The sequence below is a fragment of the Sphaerodactylus townsendi genome, linkage group LG13 (genome assembly GCF_021028975.2).
Source record: "Sphaerodactylus townsendi isolate TG3544 linkage group LG13, MPM_Stown_v2.3, whole genome shotgun sequence".
NCBI classification, from domain to species: domain Eukaryota; kingdom Metazoa; phylum Chordata; class Lepidosauria; order Squamata; family Sphaerodactylidae; genus Sphaerodactylus; species Sphaerodactylus townsendi.
In genome coordinates, this window is record NC_059437.1 from 40381461 (window position 1) to 40407867 (window position 26407).

Sequence of the window (26407 nt, forward strand, 5' to 3'; positions counted from 1 at the left end):
AATGAGCCTTTGAGTCTCTGAGGCCCCTTCTGCACATGCAGAATCATGCGCTTTCAGTCCACTTTCACAATTGTTTGCAAGTGGATTTGGCTATTTTGCACAGCTGCAAGGTGCATTGAAAGTGGATTGAAAGTTCATTATTCTGCATGAAGTGCATTATTCTGCATGTGCGGAAGGGGCTTCTGAGACAGTGATTTCAAAATAACTTGGAACCACCCTTTTTACCCACTATTTCCATTTTTTAAAAAAAGCCATATCCAAAGGACATACCTATGTAAGAGTAATGCATTTTTTTTTAAAAAAATCACACCATGTGCACATTACATTGAGTTGTCTCCAAATGCTCTTTTAGCGGCAAACCTGGGTCGGCTGCCATGTAATGTGTGAAGTGGCATGGTGTCAGTGCCATCTTCCCTTCGCTGCCATCAATCCATCCCTTTGCCAAGAACACTGGGGAAGAGACAGATGCGCCAAGGCAGTGCTGCGCAGCTTGGTTCTGTACGTTCCGGTTGCCAGGGCCTTCCTGGGACAATTCTGCAAGTGGCTCACAGCTCCGGAAAGCCTTCTCTTTCTTGGCTACGCCTGGCAAGCCAAGCTGACCTGCTCTGCGGTGCTTCGGTCCCTGGTCTCTGGCTCCCGTCAGAAACTAACCTGAGGGCAGGATGTGTCGTGGCTCCTTTATTTGGTTCTGTTTCATAATTACACAACTGTTCCTGCCATGCGGCATTAAGCAAGGGAGGGGGGAGAGCCATTGAGCGAGTGTGTGCGTATGCGTGCACATTAGTGTACGAGGAGGCTCTCTCCTCTGAGGACGCCTTCTGTCGCTATATAAACAAACACACAGCACCCAGTCTAGCCTTGCAACAGAGCAATGCCTTCAAGGTAAACAAACAGCAGACACCCCTGCTGGAAACTGGCTGGCACCGGCTGGCAAGGAGCCTTTGCTGCTTCGGTGCCGTTGCCTGAGCCCAGATAGTCTCTCACGTTGAAGACTGGAGGCTGCCATTCCAGCTTTGGCTCTGCTACAGACTGCCCAGGTGACCTTGGGTAACTCGCTTTGTTCTGCTCCAGATCGGCTGCTGCTGCCCATGCCAAATGCTGAACATCTCATAAAAAGGGGAAGAGTTTAAAGTGTAGATTAGGTGGACAGTAGGCGAATGGGTCCAAGACTGTTCCACTGCAAGACTGAAGATTGAGGATTACATGATATAATGATGCTTCAGGAAACAGGAAACAACCTGTTTACAGAAAGCTAGCAGATCAGGAAGATCTAGAATTTAGGACATTCCTCTGCTTAGGATGCCAGTGCAAATTGTCCTGCAGCTGGAAATGTAGTTTGTGATGACAGTCCAACCACTACATTGCGGGACATAGAAAACTATCCTAGTGCCAACCCATCTGATGTAGAAAGATGAGCCGTATTTGTACTATACTCACCTTCTAAAAAGGATTGACCCTTCAAGGGGCAGGTTGAGGATGGAAGCAGAAGAGACATGAACATGATTTTCTTCCTAGAAATGGCTAACATAACACAAGATGGGGTGTGACAACCATTGTGCTGTAAATTTCCTCCTCCCTGCCCCCAAAGCCTAGAGCCAAAAAAATTCAGGAGAGCTGAAAAACAGTCATAAATGATGAAAATCTAGTGTGCACCTCAGAGGTAAGTAGGCTGACAGGCTGGAGACAGAGATAGTAGATGGGAGCAGGATGCAAACAGTAGGAAAGGTGGAAATCAAAAGCCTAGCAGCTTTACTCCTCCACCCTTGAGAAACTGAGGAGCAGGAGAAAAGAATCCTGGGGAAATGTCTTCCATACGGCCACTCTAGGAATTCCCCCATGTCTCTATGGTGTTTACCATAGAGATTAGATGGAATGTCACCTGGAAGTGACATCACTCTTCCTCCAGGAAGTTTGGAGCAGAGAGGGGATTTAACCCCTTTCTCCACTATTTCATTTGCACAAAAACCCTATGGAGCTGGTTACGCAGTGGAAACTTGACTGGCCTTAGGCCACCCAGTGAACTACAGGGCAGAGGGGTTTTACCACAGGCCTTCCCGATTCAAGTATAACACCCTAATGGTCTAACCAATTCACCACAAGCACTCTTTAATCATAATTATAATTCCCAAATGAGGAGTCACTCGCGTGAATGGATAAAAAGCCATTTGTGCGAAAGAGTAAAAAGAAAACATGGGATCTAGAACACGAAAGGTCCCTGGATAGCTTTGCAGGGACATAACATTAGCTGGTGTGAGCAGAGTGGGGGAGGTTACCATGGAGCAGGCCTTCCTCCTGAGCGGAAAGGAAGCAGTCGCGTAATGAACCCATGCTGTTCACCTGCCTCCTTTTAATGTCATCTGTTGCTGAAAGTTTGGAAAGGTTCCATCTGTTTAAATATAGCAAGTGTTGCCAGGGGACCCACTGAGTGGAAAAATCTGGGCCACAGTACAGACGGCCTTGCCAATCAGTACCTGATGGGGGTGAAGCCTGAGCGAGAGAGACCGGCTGTCAGCTCAACTTGCATAATTTTCCCTGATCCTGACAGACAGCTCTGTTCCTTCCTGTCTCTTCAGAGTGTATCCAGAAATAGGCCAGCCAAAATGGATTGTTTTTGTCCTAACTTGGCCTAAAGTTCCCTTGTTTCTTACTGAAAGCACAAAGAACTCCTTGCAGTGGGTTTGGAACTGGGTGTTTTAGCTTCCCCTTAGGAAGAGCACTGCCCCCTGCTGGAACCAGAATGCTGCTGCAACAGTCAACCCCATGTCCCCGAAATGCAGTTGATTCTGGGGTGGCACTGGGAAATTATTTAAAATCAAGCAGTGGAAAGGTTCAAGACAAACCTATATAAACAGAAAGCTCTTTTTTTTGTAAAAAATAATTGACTTTAGTCATAAAAAGTACAGTAGAAATTACAAGTTGGCAATGCAAACAAAATTTCCATTTGAAATTAATTAACAATAACATGTGAAGTAGATTCACAATAAATGCAAACAGAATGACTCACGCCTGTCCTGGCTTTTGAAGAGAAATGGAAGAATTTCCAAACGGAATCAAAGCAATGATCCCCCCGCCATAATTTTTCATCTCAGGTGTATGAAATGGATAAGCTTCACACACTTGCACTGCGGTCTTGGAAGTAAATCTGGCTGATTTCAAAGGGACTTACTCTCTAGGAAGTGAGCAAATTATTGTAGCCTTAATGTGGTTTAACATTGATTCCTCCTGCCCCAGGAATAGAGTGAATTTGTAGCAAGCTCTTGAAACTACCATCCCCACAATGTTTTGTAAGGGGAGGTCACAACACCACTCTGGTGTGATGGTTAAGAGTGGCAGACTGTTATCTGGGGAACTGGATCTGAATCCTTACTGCTCCACATGAGTGAGGGGCTCTAATCTGGAGAACCAGGCTTGTTTCCCCACTCTTACACATGAAGCCTGCTCGGTGACCTTGGGCTAGTCACAATCCTCTCAAAACTCACTCAGCCCCATCTACTGCACAAGGTTTCTGTTGTGGGGAGGGGAAGGGAAAGTGATTGTAAGCCACTTTGAGACTCCTGAAAGATAGAGAAAAACAAGTTATAAAAACCAACTTTTTTCTTCTTTGAAACTCTTAATAGTATACCTTTTTGTGTAAATATGCCCTCAATCAAGGACTACCCTATGCTCCCCTCAGATATTCATGGCTATCAGAATTCCTGCTCAGAACTCTGTGGCTAGCATGGATGGCCTCCAATAAACATGGTGCAATCTTAGGCCCCTTCCATACATGCAGAATAATGCACTACCAATCCACTTTCACAATTGTTTGCAAGTGGGTTTTGCTATTTCGCACAGCTGCAAAGTGGATTAAAAGTGGATTGAAAGCGCATTATTCTGTATGTGCGGGAGGGGCCTCAGAGCTGCAGCAGAATGTCTGGCCATCCTTTCTCTCTAGCACCCAGGAGCTGCTAAGCTGTTTCTCTGGTCTATCAAGAGGGTATTGGAATCTAACAAGGTTTTCTTAGATCCGTGGTGGCGAACCTTTGGCACTCCAGATGTTATGGACTACAATTCCCATCAGCCCCTGCCAGCATGGCCAATTGGCCATGCTGGCAGGGGCTGATGGGAATTGTAGTTCATAACATCTGGAGTGCCAAAAGTTCGCCACCACTGTCTTAGATGAACAGATTTCACTCAGCCAATGGTTACTGAATATCAAAATTTTTTGATCAGTCCAGAAGCTGAAATGTTCAGTGCCTCAAGGAATATAACCATGATCCGAATCTGGTCCCCCGGAATCCAGGTTTACAAGTTAGACACTGGCAGGCCCCTCATCACTAACATAAAGTAATAATCTGTTTTTATGTTGGGGTCAAAAGGGTAGCACAGCAGGTGGGGGGAAGGAGAGAAATATTTTCCTTACAAACATTAATTGTGAGAACAGTCACTACGTTTGTTCTCTTGCCTACCATTTCTGCCCCTCTACTATTGCTTCGGCACCATGTTGTTTTTGTAATTACTGTGGATTAGTCATACGGACAATCCTAGTCAAGTGGGGATCACTTAGTAAGTAGGAAGACATCACAGTCTGGCTGTGTGATGATGTCAGAAACAGAAAACAAAACCAACGGAGAGTTAAGGTTATGCTTCCTGAGTTTGCCGTGACCCCAGCTAATTCAGGGATCTCATAGTGACCAAGATAACATAATACTATCATAGCCAACCAGATACGCCATGTGCTAAAGGCAAAATTCTTAAAGTGACAGCAATGCTACTTGAACAGGTGACTATTTTAGAAGCAATTACAAATTATTTTAATTAAAAAGGGTACCTTTCAGCACTATAAAATGCCCACAGAAGGCCATTTTGTTTTGGTCACAGGACTTACACTATCACAGGAAGTAATAGCAGAAGCCCTGGTCAGTATCAGAATTCATTCAGCTCGGTAGAATGTGATTGGAGTGTGCAGCTGATCAAACGATTCCAGGTGAGGACATGAAGAGTCCATGTGCCCTTGAAACAGGAGGAATATCTCCCTAACTAAGTATTACGTGCTGATACAGACATTGGCCCTAGTTACACCAAGCCAGCTTTCAGGAGTTATTATGAGCATGTTCTAAGGTAACACTGTTGGTTGCTGGTATTTCCACATCATCCCTGATATCGTACTAGCTGTTTCCAATCAAACTGATTGTTCCCAAAAGATGCAGGCAAGACCTCAATGCGTTGCTCCCTTGCAGTGGGGAATTAAAAAGTCTGTAGATCAAGAAAATACTCTTTCAGTTTGATTCCTTTTCTTGAAATAGACAGGACACAGACAAACATACACCAGCACCAGATGTTTGTGGGTTGGCCCTAAGCAACTTGTGATCCTCCATGGACCATCAACCTGGAGGCATTCCTTTGGAAAAGAACCTGCAACCAATGTAATTGGCTGACCCAGAGGTGTATCTAGGGAAAATGTAGCCTGGGGCAAAATCTGCGTTTTCTGCCCCCACCTGTATGGGCGGCTGCCCTCCCCCACCACGACCAAACAACATTTTTTTGCACCTGATCTTGAAGTCAGTGTATGGACGCAGGGAAAAGGAGGAGGGGTGTGTGGGGTGATTTTCTGCCACCCACGTGACTAAATGGCCGCAGTCCGAGGACATTTGACCCCATATGTCCCCCCGGGCGATATGCCACTGGGCTGGCCTAAACAAATCTGGACATTTTACTGCTGGATTATGATCAATTTCAGAGGGAAGTTTTTCAAAGATTTATTTTAAACATGTAGACCCTACCATTTCACCACAGATCTTCGAGGTAATTTATGACTCAAAATAATGCCAGATAATAAGGTGCCTAATTGAAAACTGTCTTTTAAAAGCACGCAGGACAAATAGAATCAGCTACTGCAAATGAGGCAGACAACACAATAACAGATGGAACAATTAAAATTTTATTGTCAGGACCCCCGTTTTTAGCAATGCGATACTAGAAGGACTGAATGTCCCAGCAATGGATTCTGACTCTGCCACCAATTCCCTGCTGGAATGAGAATCAGCCCAGGGAGGTGGCCTTTTTACGCATGGAAATGTGTGTGTGTGTGTGTGTGTGTGTGTGTATATGAGAGAGAGAGAGAGAGAGAGAGAGAGAGAGAGAGAGAGAGCACTTTCTTTCCTCAGTGCCTGATCTGGAATCCATATTAACACTTCCTTTAAAAGACTGAATAACCTAGTGCAGAGGTGCTAAACATGTGGTCCAGGCACTGGATTCTGCCCCTTGAGAGTGGGGCTTCTCTGCACGGCGAGTCAACTGAGATACACACACACACCCTGCCCGCAATCTGGCCTGGGGAGCCTGTTGAAGGCTTCTTTGTCCAGACACCCATTCACATATCTTCTAGTCAAGTTAGCCCCCACCTCCAGTTCCAGTTGGGGTTGGCAAGGCCACTGTGGGCTCACCAGTCCAGGCAGCGCCCCCCCCCCCCCACATGTCAATCTGGCTGGTAAGCCTGCCATCTGAGGCAGCCCCTTGGACTCTGGCCAGAGCAAATCACATTTGTATCCTATCTGGTCCTTGTGACAAATGAGTTTGATACCCCTGCTGATTAGTTTCCCCTCCTGGCTCCCTGTGATCTGTCCTTGGTGCTGAACTCTTTATTTTGATCACTCCACCTTCAGAGTCAAGAAGATAGACATGTTCTCTTTGCCTTCTTACTATTCCTTCTTCAACCAGCTCTTCTGCTATAGATCACCCAGATCAGCTGCGGGACCCAGTCCTTCCCACTGGTTCCACTGTGCCACCACCCAACATTCACACTGTACCCTAAAATAGGCAGACAGCAACAGTCTTGGAAGGATTTCCATGATCAGGGTACCACTGTAGAGGGCAACCAGAGAAAGTCTGTGCAAACTGACCCCACCAAGGAATGTGCCAATTCCTTCCAAAATGATCTGGGCTCCCCTTCAAATTCTTTGCCCAATCAGGACCCTTAATTAGTTTTGTGTTTTGCTGTGGGCACAAAGTTGAGAGTGTGTAGAGCAGGGGTAGGGAACCTGCGGCTCTCCAGATGTTCAGGAACTACAATTCCCATCAGCCTCTGTCAGCATGGTCAATTGGCCATGCTGGTAGGGGCTGATGGGAATTGTAGTTCCTGAACATCTGGAGAGCCGCAGGTTCCCTACCCCCGGTGTAGACATAACACAATCTGAGAAATGCCATCAAGACAACTGCAGCCTTCTTTGTGAGTCTTCAGTTGAAAAGAGTTTGGAAAAGAGAAGGTTAAGGGTGGGTCATGATAGCTATGTTTTAATATTTGAAGGGATGTCATGTTGAAGAGGGAGCGAGCTTGTTTTCTGCTGCCTCAGAGACTAGGACACAGGGTAATGGATTCAAGGTGCAGGAAAAGAGATTCCACCTAAACATCAGGAAGAACTTCCTGACCATCAGAGTTGTTTGATAGTGGAATTCACTGCCTCGGAGAGTGGTGGAGTCTCCTTCTTTGGAGGTTTTTAAAGAGAGACTGGGTGTACATATGTCAGGAGTGCTTTGGTTGTGTGTTCCTGCATGGCAGGGGGTTGGACTGGATGACCCTTGTGGTCTCTTCCAGCTCTGTGATTCTATAATGACTGAAGGTATAATTTTGGTGCTGAGTGTAGTAACAATGAATGGTGATTTTAGTTTCTGAAACTCAAGCCTTTCTATACCAACACAGAGTGAAATTCCAGGACAGTAAAGGAATGGACTGGGGAAATCTCATCCCCACTTTTCAATATCTGGGGCTGAAGATGCTACTTTTGTCACCAGGACCTTGCTGGAAAAGCATCCAGATGTTCCTGTGTGCTGATTAATTAAGCCTGGCTGGCCAGCACATGCTCTCTCTTTCTCCAGACTGGTCTGCAGGGAGACGCTTTCCGCTCGAGCCTTGATCCTTTTGCCTCTGGAATTAGGCCTCCAACTTCCGACTCAAATCTATTGACACGCAGCATGTGTGCCAGAGAGCTCACACCTATGGAGCACAGCCTTATCTCTGAGTTGTGGGCAAGATGAGGAGCTGGCTCCACTCCTCCCTGCCTAACCCTCTTAGCGGTAATCCTGTCTTTAATGCTGCTGAACGGGGCTTTGAACAACAGTGCAGCCAAGTCGGCCATCGCTGACCCCTCCGCTAGCACACTTCTGTCCATTCGGGGGGACTCCGTCTCCCAGCAAGATAAACAGGGAGCTGGCAAATCCTTGCCAGGCAGTTAACAGGATTGTCACACTTAGAGAAGTTTTAACAGAAAGCAAACTTGGAGAGCGGTTTGCAGGGCCCAGCTAAGCTTAGCTGGGGAACAGCAAAACGGTTGGTCTCCCCGGCTTGCTCTTCTTGGATCCATGTCACACTATGGGATGGACAGAGAAGGATAAATTTACCCTGGAAGCTTTCAGAAAATGAGGAAAGGTCTTAAGTTTGTGATTCAGGACTTGTGACAAAGTGTTTAAAAGACTAATGTTGGTCATGCCGGCAATAGCACAAGAATATTATTTACAGATTCACCCAGGAAAGGGGGAAGCAGAGAAAGATGTCAAGCAGGAGAGATCACATTTCAAAGCACGCATTCCTCCTCCTTGTTTCAAAATTTGATCTCCCCATTTTTGCTTTCTTCTTTATACATTCCCTATTTCGTTTCTTTTTAATATAGTTTAATATTTTTCTATCGGCCACTCCAGTGTTTTTCTGTTTGCTCTTGGCTTTGCAGATTTGTTTGGGTTGTGATAGCATGTTGTATGTTTTTTTTAAAGAAATACAATGCGTAAGGTATTTCTATGTACAACATGTGTCACGTATGTAAAATACACATACAAAATACACATACAAATAACCTTGAGAATTGGGGGGATCAGTATGAAAAAAGTAAAAGGGACATGAATAGATATATACGTCCACATGCATGCATATATATGCACATGTACACAAACCAAGGGCGTACCACCCAGGGGGACATATGGGTCAAATGTCCCCAGGTTGCGGCCATTTAGTCATGTGGGGGTGAAAATTGCAGCCCACACCCCTCCTCCTGGTGCAAAAAAGGTTGTTTGGTCATGATGGGGGAGGGCAGCCACCCATACAGGTGTGTGTGTGTGTGTGTGTGTGTGTGTGTGTGTGTGTGTGTGTGTGTGTGAGCGCGCGCGCGCGCAGAAAACTCAGATTTTGCACCGGGCTACGTTTTCTCTAGATACGCCTCTGACATAAACACACATAAAATCACAGGTGTAATTTGTGCAAATTAAAAACAAAATGAAAATAAGGATTTTCAGACTGAACCAAGGAAGATTAGAACTCTGAAATTATTTCCCAACTGTACCTGTAAGACAGGTAGTTTGTAGATCCAGAGGGAACAGTCACTATTTGGGGCGGTGGCGTAATACTGGGCTTAACTATGTGACTGAAGACTTATCTTGTGCTAAGCTCTTTTTCATCTGAATCTGCTCTTGCTATTCAGGCATCAAGGAGTTAACCCTTCCATCTCCCCCTTGCCATTCATTTTCCTTATTGCCATCTTCCTTTGCATTTCACTTCTCTGGCTCCCCAGTGCCCTGCAGAGAAAGAGCTGCCCGGCCAAAACTAGCAGGATGTTTCCTGCCAGCCCCTTTAATTGGCACCTTTCGGTTCTCCTTTATATTAATCAAACCCAGTTCTCCATATTAATGGTGTGGCGAGGATTAAAATAATGCAACACATTAAAGATGTAATTTAAAATTAATAACTCATAATTATTTATCACGGTGTATCAGTGAAGCTATGAATTTCCCTTCTCTCCAGGTACTTATTTCCACTAGTGCCTCCCCTCCCCCTTCACTTAGGTCATTATGAGTCTCCATGAGGCCCTGGATCTAATACGGTTCCTTTCATTCTACAGGCATTAATTGGGATAAATCAGCTCTTAAGGAAAGCCATCTATTCTAAAGGACAAATGGTGATAATTTAATCAGAGCTTTGCCTGAGTGAGGGGGAGGGGAAGGAGGAGGGAGGGGTGAATGGGGCAGAGGCGGGGCAAAAAAGGGGACCCAACAAACTCTAATCATCCCCTCCAAATAAAACAGTGTTGGATTCTATGCCGATGCATTGGAAGGATCTCTGTTCTACAGTAGAAAGGGTTGTTGTCATATGTGACAAACAACCTCAGTTTATGATACAAACAAGCTAAGAAACCTTTCAGTTCACCTGCATTCTCCCCCTCTCTTTACACATAGCTGGAAAAACCAAAGACTTCCACGTTTGGAACTCATCCTAGTTTGCTGTGATGTCCAAGAGGGATGAAACAGTGAACTGCAGCTTTTGGCTAGTAGACCATGATAAACCTTGTGGCTTAGAATCCTCATTTGTAGGCAACAGAACAGGATGAGGTGTGCAGTTTATTTATTTATAGCCTGCCTTTCTCCCCAGTGGGGTCTCACAGTAGCTTACATTGTTCTCCTCTCTTCCATTCCCCCTCACAACGATACTGTGAGGTAGGCTAGGCTAACAGTGCATGATTAGCCCAAAGTCACCCAGCAAGTCAGAGTGCGGACACAAACCTGGGTATCCCAGATCTTAGTTGGGCATTCTAACCACTATGTAGGCAGTATTTCTCCTGATCAGAGGCATAGTGGGGGAAAATAGCACCTGGGACGGGGCCGAGGGGTGTTCAGCTGTGGCCTCCACCGGGTCTGGCGGGACTGGGCTGAGGGGCACCCTGCGGCGGCCCCACTAGGCTGCCTCCGCTGGCTGAAAGAGTGGCATGGTGAGGCTGGGGTCAGCTGAGGGGGGAAGAAGGTGGGGTGTTGGGGGTGATTTTCCGACCCCACATGACCAAACAGGGGCACACCTGGGGCATTTGTCCCCACCTTGTCCCATGGAAGCTACGCCACTGCTCCTGATAAGATGCTGCAACTAACTGTACTTGGCCACTCTTCTAAGTGCTCTTCCGAGACCAACTACCATCAGTACAGAGTAATATGTAAAGGTGCCTATTTGCCAATTTAAGTGGATGGAATTCTGCCACATTCAGGGAGCTGACCATATTTTCATAAAATATGCAAAGAGCAAGGAGACAGATTTGCCTGATTCTTTTGAAAGTACGCAACTAACTTTTGTTGTAGAGAATCAGGGCGATCCTCGCTCATTCTCATTACAAACAAACATAAGGCCAGTATGATAGGGAAAACTCTCCAGGTGGTGAAAAGTCATTCTCATGATTCTGTAATTAGCTGTTCTTATAAATGTATTGAAAATGGCAAATACATAAAGCAAAAGCAAGCTAAAGATGTACAACCATAGAAATCTGCACACTGAACAAGGCCAGTCTTTGGTTATTCATTCCGACGTGTTTAAGTTCTAAAAAAATCTGATTGTGCAAATTACATCTCCGGAAGGCTGTGCCTCAGAAAAACGACAGGGAAAAGAATGACATAGTGACTTTTTTTGAAAGAAAAATAAAACCATTTCTCTTCACAGATGAAGGTCAGTCTCCAGAAAAGACGGCAAACTGTAAAGTCACGCAATTCCTTTTTATTAGGGCCAGCTAAATCATCATGAGTTAATTGCTGGCTTTATATCCTCAAAAGGAATGCATCCATTTCTTTATTCATCAAAAGCTTGCTCACTATTTTGTTTGTTCCTGAATAACCACAACTTTCATTTGAAACTCTTCCCCCAGGGGGCGCTGTTGCAAAGAGCCATGACCTCTGGTGCCAGTGGGTGTCCGAGCTGACGATGTCAGGAATCCCACAGAGAGGCATAGCGCTTCCCAGAAGTCTCTTTAAAAATGTATGCTCTCCCCCCACAAACATATTCACTTGCTCGTCACAGATCTGGATATGTTGCAAGTGACACAACCACAGGAGCCAGGATTTTCCTGGTCAGAAATGTCACTGTCCTTGGCCCTCTCAGGGATCCTTTCCTGTATCTCTACAGCTTGCACCTCCTTAGGGAAGCCCCCTCCCCAGTAGCCTGAGAACCGCTGTCCTCTTTTAAAAGAAGAATGCTTCTCTGCCAGTGCTCCACAGAGTTATTTCATATATTTCAGAGATCAAAGTGTTGAAATGCATTCAGTATTTTGATCACAGACCTGCTGGAGGAGACGGGTGAGCTTGGGCTGTGAGGCATGGAGAGAAGCAGAAATAATCAGCAGGCATTTATTATTCATAAGACTAATAAATAAGGCTAATAAATTATTTTTGATGTACAAATATAATCTGAGCTACATCAGGGCTGAGCATACTGTTCAGGGATTCAGAGACTCTAGCAACTGATTACAGATTCCTTCCTTCCTTCCTTCCTTCCTTCCTTCCTTCCTTCCTTCCTTCCTTCCTTCCTTCCTTCCTTCCTTCCTTCCTTCCTTCCTTCCTTCCTTCCTTCCTTCCTTCCTTCCTTCCTTCCTTCCTTCCTTCCTTCCTTCCTTCCTTCCTTCCTTCCTTCCTTCCTTCCTAGTAAGGAAGCACCTTTAATAAGAATGAAATCAACAATCTCAAAAACAGTCCTAAAATAACATGCATTTGAATGTCTTATTCTGCACCTTTGTGGATGCTGCTTGCAATTTTCTACTCTTTATTTATCATGAAACACCATGTGCTAAAAGGGTAGGGAAAATCTACCCTTGAACCACCCAAATTCCATATTGCTGGAACACGCTAGTCTCCCTGATAGAGTCACTGCTTGTGCTAGACAAGGACCCCCCCCCCCCCCCGCCCTGTTATGTGAATTGTTAGGGTTTTTTTTACTATAGATCTTGAAAATTTGTTTGGTTGCTTATTTTAGTGCAATTCAGGGGCAAATTACATGTTATGAAGACATTATATGTTGGGAAATCTAGATGTATAGTTAAGCAGTGACAGAGGGTTATGGATTATTGTTGGGAAAGGAAGGGTTAAATTCTCCCCCTCGCACAGAAACAAGCTTTGTCCTCAATTAGAAATGGTCTCCTGTAAACTCTAGTAAAGTTGCCCTCCCACTCCTGAAGGGGTGCATTTTTGTTCCGGAAATGGTGTGTGGGGTAAAGAGTTAAAGGTCCACCTCCTCAGAACTACCGATTTATATCACCCTCCACCCCACCCTCCTGCACAGCTGATTTTATACCTCAACAGCACCTCATGCTACTCCCTTGGCTTGTATCATGGGGCTGCAATTGTGCTGATTATTGAATGTTTTAATTCTGAAGTAAACCCCTTTGTACGACTATTTGTAAATGTGGGGTATGAACGGCTCGGAGTAAATAAACAGAAGGATGTTAAGAAAGGATTAGTGATAGACAGAATCCTTCCTGAATACAATTGATAACCAAACAAATTAAAACGGATGAATGACTCTGTTTTTAGCAGTTTTTCGTCTTCTTCCCTCATTGTGGAAGCCGGGAGCTGACATCTGCTGACCTGCCTCCCACCCCCAACTTCTGCAGAGATGGGCTTCCAGCTGGTGAGGGGAAAGCCACCTCGCTGCAGTTGTTGAGGCAACCAAGACTGTGCCCAAACCCCAGTAGGCTGAGAGAATCTTGCACAATTTCAGATCACAGTCTAGGGTGTATGTAGCTTGCTGAACTATGTTTAAGGTGGGCTGAGGGTGGGGAGGGGGAGAATGGGAAGGATAAACTATTGGGAGAAGGAGCCGTTGGTGGCAATATCAACCCATTCCCTCAAAATCTGAGGGCTAGTGTGATGACTAGCCCAGGCAGAATCCTTCCTGAAAGCAATTGATAACCAAATTGAAATGGATCAATAACCCTGTTTTTAGCAATATTCCGTCTTTCTCCCTCCTCCCTCCTTGAAAGCCAGCATGGTACAGTGGTGAAGAATGGTGGATTCTAACCTGGAGAACCAAGTTTGATTCCTCACTCTTCCATATGAGTGGTGGACTCTGATCTGGAGAACCAGGTTTGTTTGTCCAATCCTACACATGAAGCTTTTTGGGTGACCTTGGGCCAGTCACAGTTCTCTCAGAACTCTCTCAGCCCTACCTCACAAGCTACCTTACAAGGTGCCTGTTGTGAGAAGAAGGGAAGGAGTTTGTAAGTGGTTTGGAGACTCCTTACAGTTGAGAAAAGTGGGGTATAAATCCAAACTCCTCCTCCTCCTCCTCCTCCTCCTCCTCCTCCTCCTCCTCCTCCTCCTCCTCCTCCTCCTCCTCTTCTTCTTCTTCTTCTTCTTCTTCTTCTTCTTCTACTTCTTCTTCTTCTTCATCATCATCATACCCATTGTGCAGTGTCTTTTAACCAGCAGATGACTTAAGATTAATCAAGCCTTCCAAACTTCTTTCTTGTGAACATGATGATTTAGAACAGGGTTCCCAAACTTTTTGGGGCTGCCGCTCCCTTGGCTCCCAGGTCACATCCCTAGTGCCCCCCCCCCTATGCACACACACATACGAAGACACCCCTCTTTCTCGGTGTTAGGTCTACTGCAAATTCAAAACAACTTCTAACACTGTAAACACACGTACGTATTTCACGAATAAAACATGACCTAGTAAAAGTAAACCAATTTATTGAGCTGTTTTAACAATATGAAAGGGGATGTTTGCATTCCACCCATTACATCTTCACCGTTTCAATGGGATGGATGAGCAGAGACATCAGCTTCTCAACATTAGGCTGCAAACTGACAGTTGTGGGCCTCAGCAGGTTCACACCACTTTGCTAGAACCGGTTGTTAAAATGGTGCTTGTAAACAACCAGTTGTTACTTCATTTGAATCCCACCATTGGAATCGGTTGTTAAATCATTTGAATCCCACAACAGCTGCAAAGCACTAGGAAGGAGTCTTAGGTCCCCCATTCAGTGATTTTCAGCCTGTTCCTCTGTTTGTAAAGAAGCTGAATGACTGCAGTGAAGCCACACTCCACTAAATACGATGTTGGGGAGGCAATTCAGTATTTCTTGACTTTGTCCTACAGTGCAGGGTAGTGGTCAGGACACAGAAATTAAGTAGCAAAGATGCCTTTGCTGGCTCTTTGCCTTAGCTCCCCTTACACCGTCTACAGAATGAGGCGAATGCCGCTGCTTTTCCTTGCCTGGCAAAGCAGCAGGGACACTCCGCCCCAGGGCTGTACAGTAGGAGAGTGCTGCTGCTGTTCCTTTCAAATTCACCACTCGCCTTTTTCCTACCAGGTGGCCCAGGAATCCCTGCACTGCCCCCCTCCCCAAATTCCTTGCCGCCCCCCCACTGCCCCAAAATTCCTTCCCCCCCTTGATGTTTCCACCGCCCTCGGGGGGTGGTGGTGGTGGTGGTGGTGGTGGTGGTAGTACCACTCACTTTTGGAATCCCCAAGTTAGTTTCCCTGATACCTGCATCTTTTTGGTGAGGAATTGAATTATTTATTGCACTGTTCACCAAAAACGTATTGGGTGGGAGCAAAGCAGAAAATGTTCCAGGCTAGCTTGGGTGCAAACTTTAAGAGGTTGTTGACCCCATGAAACTAGGGTGCCAAGGATGTACTGCACATACGTGGCAGGGACTGAGGCCTTCCCTACCCGAACTGGACCATCTCGCCCCCTCCCATCCTCGCATGAAGCTGCCATATACCGGGTCTTACCATTAGCCCACCAAGGTCAGTATCTACTCAGATTGGCAGTAGATGTCTGGGGCTTCAAGCAGAGGTCTTTTACATCTCTTACTACTTGGTCTTTTTAGCAGGAGGTGATGGGGATTGCACCTGGGACCTTCCAGATGCCCAGCAGACACTCTACCTTTGAGCCACAAAGCCTCTCCTACAGAGGCGTAGCTCCAAGGGGACGGGGGCGTGTGCACGTGCAATGCACTGGGCATGCGCCCCTGTGGAGGCATGGCAAGGATGTTCCAGGGGCGTGGTGTGGATGTGGCAGGAGCGTAGGATGCACCAGTGCACCGGGCGCCTTCCCCCCTTGCTATGCCTCTGCTCTCCTATCTCACTCCTGCCACCAAAGGAAAGTGTCTTGGGCAAAGCCATGATTCTCTGTGGAGGAACCTCCACACCTTGTCTTGCCCTGTGGGCCTGAGGCCTTTCATTCATTCATTCATTCATTCATTCATTCATTCATTCATTCATTCATTCATTCATTCATTCATTCATTCATTCATTCATTCATTCATTCATTCATTCATTAGATTTTAAACCACCCATCCCCGAAGGGCTCTGGGCGGTGTACAGCAGGCCTGCAACAACAATACATAATAACATTAAACACAGCAGGCTAAAAACAACATTTTACACATAAAAACTAAGGTAATTTAAAACAATTTACAAATCTATAACCATAAAACACAGCAGCAGCAATAATATATGGCGCCTGATCCCAAGGCTGGGATCTTTTCTGTACAAATCACTGAAAATGTTTGGAAAACGTTTTCAATCCCCCCCCCCCCCTTTACCATGATGCATGGCTGCACTCGCCCCTTGAAACAATTCCTGGCTGCCATGACATGATTTTCCCCTTTTGTTTTGAGTTCTCTGTTGAATCGATGCTTCAGTGCCTCAAAGCTCCTCGCTACAATTCTCTGTTCCTCCTCTGATCGATGCCTTGAAGTCTGGCCTCCAAAGCAGCCATGTTATCCAAGGGGACTCATCATAGGTCAGTTCTAATTCTGGGAGGTCTCCAGGCTCCACCTGGAAGGTGGCAACCCCAACATCTGGTCTTTCCACATCAGACCCCCTTCCTTCTGTAATTCAAAGACAGTAAGGATAATACTGGTCAACTATCTCAAAGGCTGCAGCCGCTGTGTTTCTTGGAGCACTTCAAAGCATTGTACAGGTACTATTTATTGTTCATTATTAATGCTGTGATTATGGTCATCACCTGCAATACGGAGACTTGAAATGGAGCTGGCGTTTCAGACTAATTCCTGCTTGTATAAAAGCACACACCCATGCTGGGGCTATGATCCTAAGCTCAGTTCCTCAGAAATCTATCCTTTTGGTAGCTACAGGCAAGGCCAAGATGGGCTGCGGAGTGAGACGGGTGGGGAGGAAGAATCCTAAGACAGTAGAGAGGACTGTAGCAGTCCAGGCTGCAAGTGGTGGAATAAACCCTTGGAAACTCCATGGTGGTAAATTTAAAAAAAACCCTAGCCCATCAAGGAGAAAAGTTTTGTCTTGGCTTGCACCTTGCGGCGCTAGCTGTCAGTTTGAAGGAAGGGTTAAAAACCAGAAAGGTAATTCCACGTCTGCAGTCTGAAGTGGTACAGTCTGCCCAGCACCTATGCTAATATCATTCAGAGGACAAGGCAGAGCAGTGGCCCCAGGGCCTGAGGTTCCCTGACCCCCATGAGGCTGCGGCATTTGCTCTCTGTCAATATTGTACTTTCTATATTAGCCCTTCCCTGAATGGATCAGCAGCAGCTCGGTTGTGGGGGCTGGTTACTCTACCCCGCACTGACTCTTGCTACCCCTGTGGATATAAACACTGGCTGCCTGCACAGGAAGAGCCCTGCCAGATCTTGACTGCAGCGCAGCCCACCTCCCCGCTTGCTGAGGGGAAAAAAAGATGGTTGGAGAAAGGAGACGCTGTCTCTTTAAAAATAAATAAAGGCACACACGTACATAGACAAGGCAATAAGGATATGCAAATGTGTTGAGCTGTTCATGGCTGTCTGTGAAACAGATGAAGAAAAAAGTGCTTCAAGCTAAAGAGAGGAATGAGGCAGCAATAGCTGACCCCGGGGTTAATAATTTTTACTTTTCCATCTCGCTTCATCCATAAAATACAGGAAGGGAGGAGGAGAGGGGGCGGGGGACGAGAGGTAAGAAGATGCCTACTGGGGAAGCAGTGTGGCCCCAATTCTTGCAGGCATTACTTAACACACCTCTCTGGAAGAAAATAAAAATAGAGATCCTTATTTATTTATTTTTTGCAATTTTGGCTCTGGCTGTTTAAACATATGAACATGCCCTTCCTTCCCTCCTCATTTTGCTGTGTGTAGTGACCAGGCATCCCTTCCAGATGAATATACCAAGAGTTGGAGTTGCAGAGGAAGAGCCCTGCTGGTTCAGATCACAGGCCTATCTAATCCAGCATCTTCTTTCCTGCAGCAATCCACTGGATGTTTACAGGAAGGTCATGAAGGCCAATGGCGTATCTAGGAGGGACACAGAGGGGGCAGACAACCCAGGCACCACTTTCAAGCGTCAAGGGGGAGGTGTCCCTGCCCTCCCCTGCAGGAGCAAACAGGGCCCAGCGGGGCAGCAGTGGCAACAAGGCACCCTCCAAGACAGTGGTTCTCAACCTTCCTAATGCCGCAACCCTTTAATACAGTTCCTCATGTTGTAGTGGCCCCCAACCATAAAATTGGTATATATAAAATATAAAAGACCGTTTTCCGATGGTCTTAGGCGACCCTTGTGAAAGGGTCATTCGACCCCCAAAGGGGTCGTGACCCACAGGTTGAGAACCGCTGCTCTGATATCTTTTTTTCCCATCCTTTTTGATATGGACAACCAGACCTGTAGACCAGACTCCAAATGCAATTCACAATGGCATTAAGGGCCTTTGAAAGACAACACGATCTAAAAGTACCCTAAATAATAAATAAAAAGGCCTTATAATAGCAGCTGTATTATTTTCAACCCCTCTCCTAATATTTTTAATGCCGAATCAGCTTTTTTCATGGCTATTGATATTTTACAATGACCCCAAGATCTTTTTCCTGGGAGTCACAGCCAATTCATATGACATTTGTTCGTTTTTTACCCCAAATAACTTCGCCTTGTACTTACTTATATAGAATCCATTCACACAATTTAGAGATATCCTCATCATTATCTGGTGTGGTTGACAAACTTGAGTTTCTCCCTGTTTCTCAATATACAAATATGCAAGAAATAAAAGGCAAGTGAACAAAAGGAGTGGAACGGTGCACCAAAATGTACACGCTTCAGTTCCAGAATTAATGTTAGAAATTCTCATTATTTAAATCTGATTAAGGAGAAATGAAACATGGGACATACAGGAATCCCAGAACAATGAAATAATGGAATGGACACAGAAGGATGAGCATTTAAAATTCTGTGTGAAGTTTCAGTATGTAATGTCTATGGGACATCCCATATTTACACATTTATTGACACTTTGCAAAAGATTGGAGAGGCAGGGCTTTTCACTGCAGAAGCCATGCTGATTTGTCTTCAGCGAGGGTTGTTCTTCTGTGCATTTTGCAATGTATCTTTTCATAATGCTTTATGCAAATCTAGTTGGGACAGAAATAATGACAAGTCTGTGATTTCTCAGAATGTTCTTTGATCATTTTTAAAACAAAGAAACAAACAAACATTATTCCATTGGCTACCTTCCAGATCTCTGGCAAGGAGATTTTAACGATGCTGCACATTTCACGTTGCTGAATGTCAGCAATTTCTCATTTGAGTACCTTAAGGACTCTCGGGTGAGTGAAAATCACAGCTAGAGAATTTGTGCTTTGAAAAGTAGCTGTTCAACCATTTCTTTTGTCACCTCTGTTTGACATAGTTCCTCAAATGATGTCCACAAATGGTTTCTCCATGGGGTATCTCTACAGAATTGTCCATGGTGAGCCGCTGCAGTCTTCCTCTTTTTCTCTCTTTCATCGCTTGATCTTTGAAAGGTCCTGCTACATCCCTGGCTAGTTTTCTACTACGAATATTAGGTGGTTCTTTTAAGCCAGAGGTGTGCAACAGGAAGAAGGAGGAAGTGAAAATTGCACCCCGCCTTCTGTCAGCAAAATTAGTAGGTATGATCCATCCCATTATATTCCTAAAACCTGATAACATCCTTCTCTGGAAGGCACTTGGACAGGCAGTAGTCCAAAGCTATATAAAAGCTAAAGACCATTGGATGGTGCATAAGAATTGCCCATGTGGATTCCCTTGGGACAGGGGCATGACTGTCTTCCCTTGCTTATTCATGGTGCAATGGTGGAGGCACATGCTGGAGGGCTCAGAGCGAGGCAGCGTGCCGTTCTCACCCTGTCAGGGCCTAGCAGGAGGAGACTGTCTTGCATCGGCAGCCCTGCGAAGCTCCTCTTACGAGGGTCTGTTATTTTGTTTTCCCCCGAGCGACACAACATCCCCCCCGCTCCCCAATTAATTCCACTGGGGTCGATTTCTTCGCAAAGGTTCTTCTGACCCGGGTGGGGGGTTCGGTGCTTCCCACACAATTCGGATCTCAGCCAAGCTGATTAAGGGAGCAGGGGGAAAGGGGCTTTGCCACAAATAATGGCTGCCCCCTCGGCATGTGCCGGCAGGAGGGGAGCCCAGGGCAGCGCTTCGCCCGCCTTCCTGCCCGCCTGTGTGATTTTGCACACTGCTGTGCAGAGAAATTGCAGGCCATTGCCAAGTGAGCGGCACACTCCGATCTGTGCTTGGCAGCAGTGTGTTAGCTGCTAGCGGAGAGGGAAGGCGAGAGGGAAAATGAATCCTGGGCTTAACTCTTTCTGGCCTGTTCCCTTCTGAAAGAAATCCATAGCCAGATATTTTGGTTTTTCTTTTTCTCCCAATGAAAATGAAGCACATTATATTTGATTCAGAACACTGTTTCCCAGATTTCTGGGTTTTTTTTTCTGAATTCTGCTCGCTCACACCTGAAATGGAGCCTCTGAAGAAATGGTTTACAGATGACTCCATCTCCTATCTCTCTCTGCATGAGTCAGTGTTCAGGGAGTTCTCCTCTCATGGCACATGATTCTGCCCTCTCTCTCTCTGCATCAGGGCTCCTTGAATGTAAAGATGCAGCAAATATTGACCCTTTGCCCACAGGCACTAGAGGCTTGGAAATGAATGAAGCCAGAGTACTGAAACATGCAGAGACACAACAGGTGACATCTTTGGTGAGTCTGAGCTCCCAAGAGATTTAAGTGTTGCAATTAATCTCTTTCGTGCAGCACATGGACTGGGGTGACTACAGTGGCATGTTTTCATTTTTTAAAAAAATCACTGTACAGTCAATTTTATAAATTAACAAAAGAGGTGACTCAGGTTTGGAAACAAGCCTTTGATCTTAGAACCTAACACCACAAAACCACCGATCTTGTCGGTGGCGTGGTGAACCACTCAAAGATGCTGCATTCAAAAGACGTACATAGAGGCTCCGCTGAGACATCACAAGCAAATGACGTTCCAACCATGAATAAACCGTGGTTCGTTTGTTACAAGAATGAGTTGAGGGATACATGCTTACTCCCACATCCCTTCCTTTCACACACAACTTGGAGACTTTCCCACTCCTGAGAAACTGCATTTTGTCACAATGTCTAAGATCAGAGAAGGCAGAATGATAAAGCGTAGTTTGTTTTGTTCCCTGGAAAACTCAGATACCAAACAAAGGTTAAATCCTGGATGATGATACTTTACTATTCAGATGAGCTGATAAATTACAATTTGTTCTCTGAATGAGAAACCAGGATTCAATGTTGTTTATTGTTGCATCCAGTTCAGAGATGATAACAAACTGTGATTCCTCTGAAACTAAGAACAGTTCGGTAGACAGTTTTGGGGAGTGAGTGAGTGAACCTTAGAGCTTATATGACTTCTAATTGACAAACAATACTTTTTTTTCTGACATCTGAACTCACCTTAAAAATCTTAAGTATGAAAAGGAATCCCCCCAAAAACCACACAGTGTGGATGTTCAGTCTTCCAGTATACACCATATAATTTCTACGAGAAAAAAAATATGGTTTGAAACTGGTTACTGGGCCAGCCTCCCACTGGAATTTGGAAGGGCAGTACATGCCAGAAGACCAGATTGACCTTACAGGAGAGAAAGGTGGGGTATAAATCTAAACTCCTCCTCCTCCTCCTCCTCTCCTCCTCCTCCTCCTCCTCCTTCTTCTTCTTCTTCTTGCTTCCATTATTACAATTGTTTGCAACTTTTTCATTTTCCTTGATGTCTATCTGCCCTTTCCCATAATAATAGATACATTATGGTGGACAATTTTAAGCAGGTTGCCTTTCTGATGCTTCACTGATATTTACATCTTGTTTGGATTCAATTACCAAACCAGCATTTTTTTAAAAGCTAAAGGATACATTCTAATGTACACATGACCACTGTCCCTACCAGGGCTGTCTCTTTCTTTGAGCCCTTGTCTTTTGCAAACCACTGTCCTTAGTTTTGGCTTTTAAAAATGACATCTTAATTATTATTTTTTTAAAGTTGAGAGCTCCTGAAGTCTACATACTCCAGAATTCAGCTCCCTCCTGCAGGATCTCTAGATGGAATAAATAGGTGGAGTCATCATGTATATGTCAATGAACATCCATGAAAACTATAAGGTACCATTTGGGGCCTAATGTTCTGTTTTGCACCATTTGCTGCTGTTGAGTAGAGTCAAGTTTTGCTAACATTTTGGAGGATGTTTTTTCTAGTATCTTTTTTTCTAGTGTCTTTTTAACCAAGGAAATGAACACTTTTTAAATTTTAAGATTGGCAAAAGACCACTGAGCCCACAGAGTTAATGTATGTAAAAGTTGGTGAAGAGGCTTTGCAAGATGTTATAGCAGATTCACTGGTCTTTGGTATGAGCGTTGGAGATGAGTGTGAAAAGCATATTTCTCTTTTTGGCTGTGAAATGCTGGAGGCACCAACCTGCCTATCAGCTTGTCAGGGGTGGCTAACCTATGGCACCCACAGATGTTCATGGACCAATTGGCCATACTGGCAGGGGCTGATGGGAATTTTAGTCTGTAAACATCTGGAGCACCATAGGTTGGCCACTCCTGGCTTAGGTCTTCATCAGAGGACCTGCCCTGTGCACCTGCATGCTTCAAAGTGAAATGGATGAGCACCAGAGACAGGATCTTTTCAGTAGTGGCACCTATACTATAGAATCATGTCTCCAAAGAGGCTTGCCACATGATAGTTTTGTGCTCTTTTATATGCCAAGTGAAGATGTTATTTTCCAAATCTTTCAGACTTCTCTTGAAGCTGGGACTTTAACTGTCCCATTCTTATTATCACTGTTTTTAGGCTATTCTAGAGGATTGATAAAACACCACGTTTAAGCTGTTTTAAGATCTAATCCTCATTTAGGCTGATATATTCTTATGCTTCTTTATCGCGTTATGATGCTGGCCGTTTCTGCACGGCCCAGTTATGACGGCCTGGGAAAAAGGCCCCAGGTCGCTGTTGCCCACCAGGCGCCGCTGCTGCAACGCAGCAGCGGCGGCGTTACTCTTCTTCCCTCCCCAGAGCGGCGTCAAGCCGCCCTAAACAACAACCCTTTAAAGGGTTGTTGTTGAGGGAGCGTCTTCCCAGCGGCAGCGGTGCGAACCGCGCCGCCGGGAAGACGCTGTCTCCCGTCTCCGCCCCACTCACGGTGTCCTCCTCGTCGCCTGCGGGGCATCGCAGCCCCGCCCACACTGTCCTCCGACCTCCAGGGGTCGGAGGGCAGCGTGGGCAGGGCTGCGACACCCCGTAGGCGACGAGGAGGACACCGTGAGTGGGGCGGGGGAGGGCGCAGAGGCGGCTCCGTGCGGAGCTGCCTGCCATCTGCCGGCCTCCCCTTCGCCTGCTCGCACGCTCCCGCCCCCACGCCAGCAGAACTCCTGCCGGCGTGGGGGCGCCTCCTGGCCGTGCAGAAACGGCCGCTGTTTCTATTTTCATTACGTGTTTCCATTGTACTTATTTTATTCTTTTACTTTTAAATTGTAAGCCACTTCAATTTATATGAAGAGACAGGACCTGCATACTTTTATCAAGATTTTTATTGGTCATAATGAGAAACAAACCCCGTGTAACTCTACAACATACCCTTCCTCTACCCTCTTCTTAGAGGTGGGATCCAGCAGGTTCTCACAGGTTCCCGAGAGTAGGTTACTAATTATTTGTGTGTGCCGAGAGGGGGTTATTAATTGGTGATTTTGCCACGTGATTTTTGCCTTAGTTACGGCCCTCCTCTCAGCAGTAGCGCGCAGAACTTGAAGCAGTCTAGCAGGAGGTCTCCGGCGTGCGTGGCAGCCTGCGCCTGCGTGCATTTGTTTCCGCCCCAAGGACCGGCGCAGCAGCTGCGTCCTTGCCACAGCCCCGCCCAGGAATGCCCTGCCCCCGGAATGCCTGGCCACGCCCCCATCATGCCCCGCCAATCCCCATTGGCACTATGCCACAGTTTGAATCCCACCACAATGGGAACCTGTTACTAAAATTTTTGGATCCCACCACTGCCTCTTCTCCAACAAAGCCCGTCAAGAAGGCAAGAGGGCAAAAGAAAAGAAAAGTTTTAAAAGAGCTGCATGTGTAGGTAGCTGAGAGTGTTTTAAATAAAATAATAATTTATCCTAGGAGCTAAGCAGCATGAATTTCTCTGCTTTCCTTTATGTAGCCTTGCAACCACCTAGCAAAGTAGGCTAGACTTGGAGACAGCGATTGGCTAAAGGTCGCCCATTGGCTGAGTGGGATTAGAATCCCAGTCTTTCCGGTCCTAGTGCCACGTCATACCACACGGGCTCATTGAAAAGACCTTCCTTTGGAGATTTGCTACTAGTCAGACTAGGGAATATTAAGAGAAAAAGACTGATGATCCAAGTCACTTCCGTATGTGTGCGAAACGATAACAGCGTTGCTGTATTTTACTTTTTAAAAATTCCAGATTTATTTAACAAATTCTGGAGCTGACTTATTTTTTTGCACAGAACATCTGGCAATTGGACCAGAGCTGGCAAGGGAAAATGGGCAGGGCTTCCCCCCACCACCCGCAACGGGTTGGCTGGCTGGCAGGCAGCTCTTGTCCTAGGTAATAACTTTGGTAGTCCTCTGACCTGCTGCTAGACCCGTGACCCCGGCCTCGCCAATTGCCTAAGCGGCCCACAATTCTGCTGCTAGCAGCTCCAGGAGCCTGCCTCCCTCCGCCCACCCCGGTCCTGCCTTGACAAGTTTATGACCCCCTCCAAAGGCAATAAAAAGCGACACATCAGCAAAGCCCGAAGCTCCTCGGCCTGCCAGCTTCCACTGTGGAAAAAGCCCTCCTCCTCCCCACTCCGGCAGATCAATACGGAGAGCACGGAGCTGACACTGAGTCTCATTAGGGGTTAGTTTTCATCTCTCTGCTCCTTGGCAGCCTTCACATTATCCCATAAAATTTATTTACTATTTCATGAATACATAAGCAGCAGGCAAACGCCGGCTTTTTATATATTTACACTGCATATATTTCACTGGAGAGTTATGTATGTCTCTGAGGCAGAGCGGAGGGAGGGAGCAGCCAGCACAAGCAGAAGGAGAGAACAGCTGTGAGGGAAGGAGAGAGGGAGAGCAAGGAGGGGAAGGCCAGAAGAGGGGCCTGCAAGCGTTTGGGTCCAGCGGCCTGTCTCTGTGGGGCGATACGGACCAGGCTGCCCTAGTGGTCCTGAGGGCCAAGGCAGAACATCTCAAGGTTTCCCCTGATGTAATCAATCAAACACTGGATGACTGACTGGCCACCCTTTAGCAGCACCCAGAATAACCCCCCTGAGGTAGCTGCCTCAACCACTCTAAAGGGAGAGCCCACTCTAGCCACGATCTTGTTTGGATTTTCAGGGCAGCTACCATAGGAGTGGGTGAAGGTGTAGCCTCTTCCCTTGTTGTTCAAGGCTCTCTCCAGCACTGACACACGTGCAAAGCTGTGCCTTCTGTTTAATAGGCCCCATGGCTTGCTTTTCAGCTGAGGTCCAAGGGAGGGGAGGGTGGAGATCTGTGACCCTGAGCAAAACAGACGTTGATCGCTTGCCCTCTGATGTGACCGACTCTGGTTAGGAAGGTTAACTGGTTAGTAATCCGACAGATTCAGGGATTGAAATGATTCACAACCTTGCTGGAAACGCACTGAGTTCTCCTGGTTTCTCTCCTTATTTCATTTCATGAGGTTGCCAAGTCTAATGAGATTTGGTCTTTGATGAGGTAGAACCTGGGAATCTTGAGGTGGTACCGATAGATAGAAGATGAAGCCGAGATGAGAAGACACTTGGTGCTTTTTAAAGAGCTAGATTTGAAGTTTCTCTTCCACATTAATCACCAAATACAGTATTATTGCTCCTTCCTGCCTACAGGTGATGAAGGAGCAGGGGGAGCAAAATATTTGCCTAACATAAAATCCAAAAACCTTATCTAAGCATTTGCTGAGCAAGCTGCTATTTCCCTGCTTGCACCATCCAGTGCAACCAAGATACAAGACAATTCTGAAGAATATCCATAAATGTTAAGCATCTAGAGTAGGGATGTGTACCGGTACATGGATAGTTCTGGTCTGAAAATACAAAGAAAAAAAATGCTGTGCCACTATTTTGGGGTATGTAGTAGTGTCTGGATGGAAATATATTGGAATATTTGGGGCTGGCATTTTAAAGCTCCCTGGACTCTTTTCCATTCTTTTCACTTTGGGTCTGTGCCTTCTTGCCATGTCTTGGTAGTAGCTTGTTAGGTGAATTTGTCTGGAATTCTCTGGTTTGACCTTGACTCTGTTGAGCTTCCGGTCCACCCTTTTCACTGAGTCTCGAGACAAAAAACAATTCAAT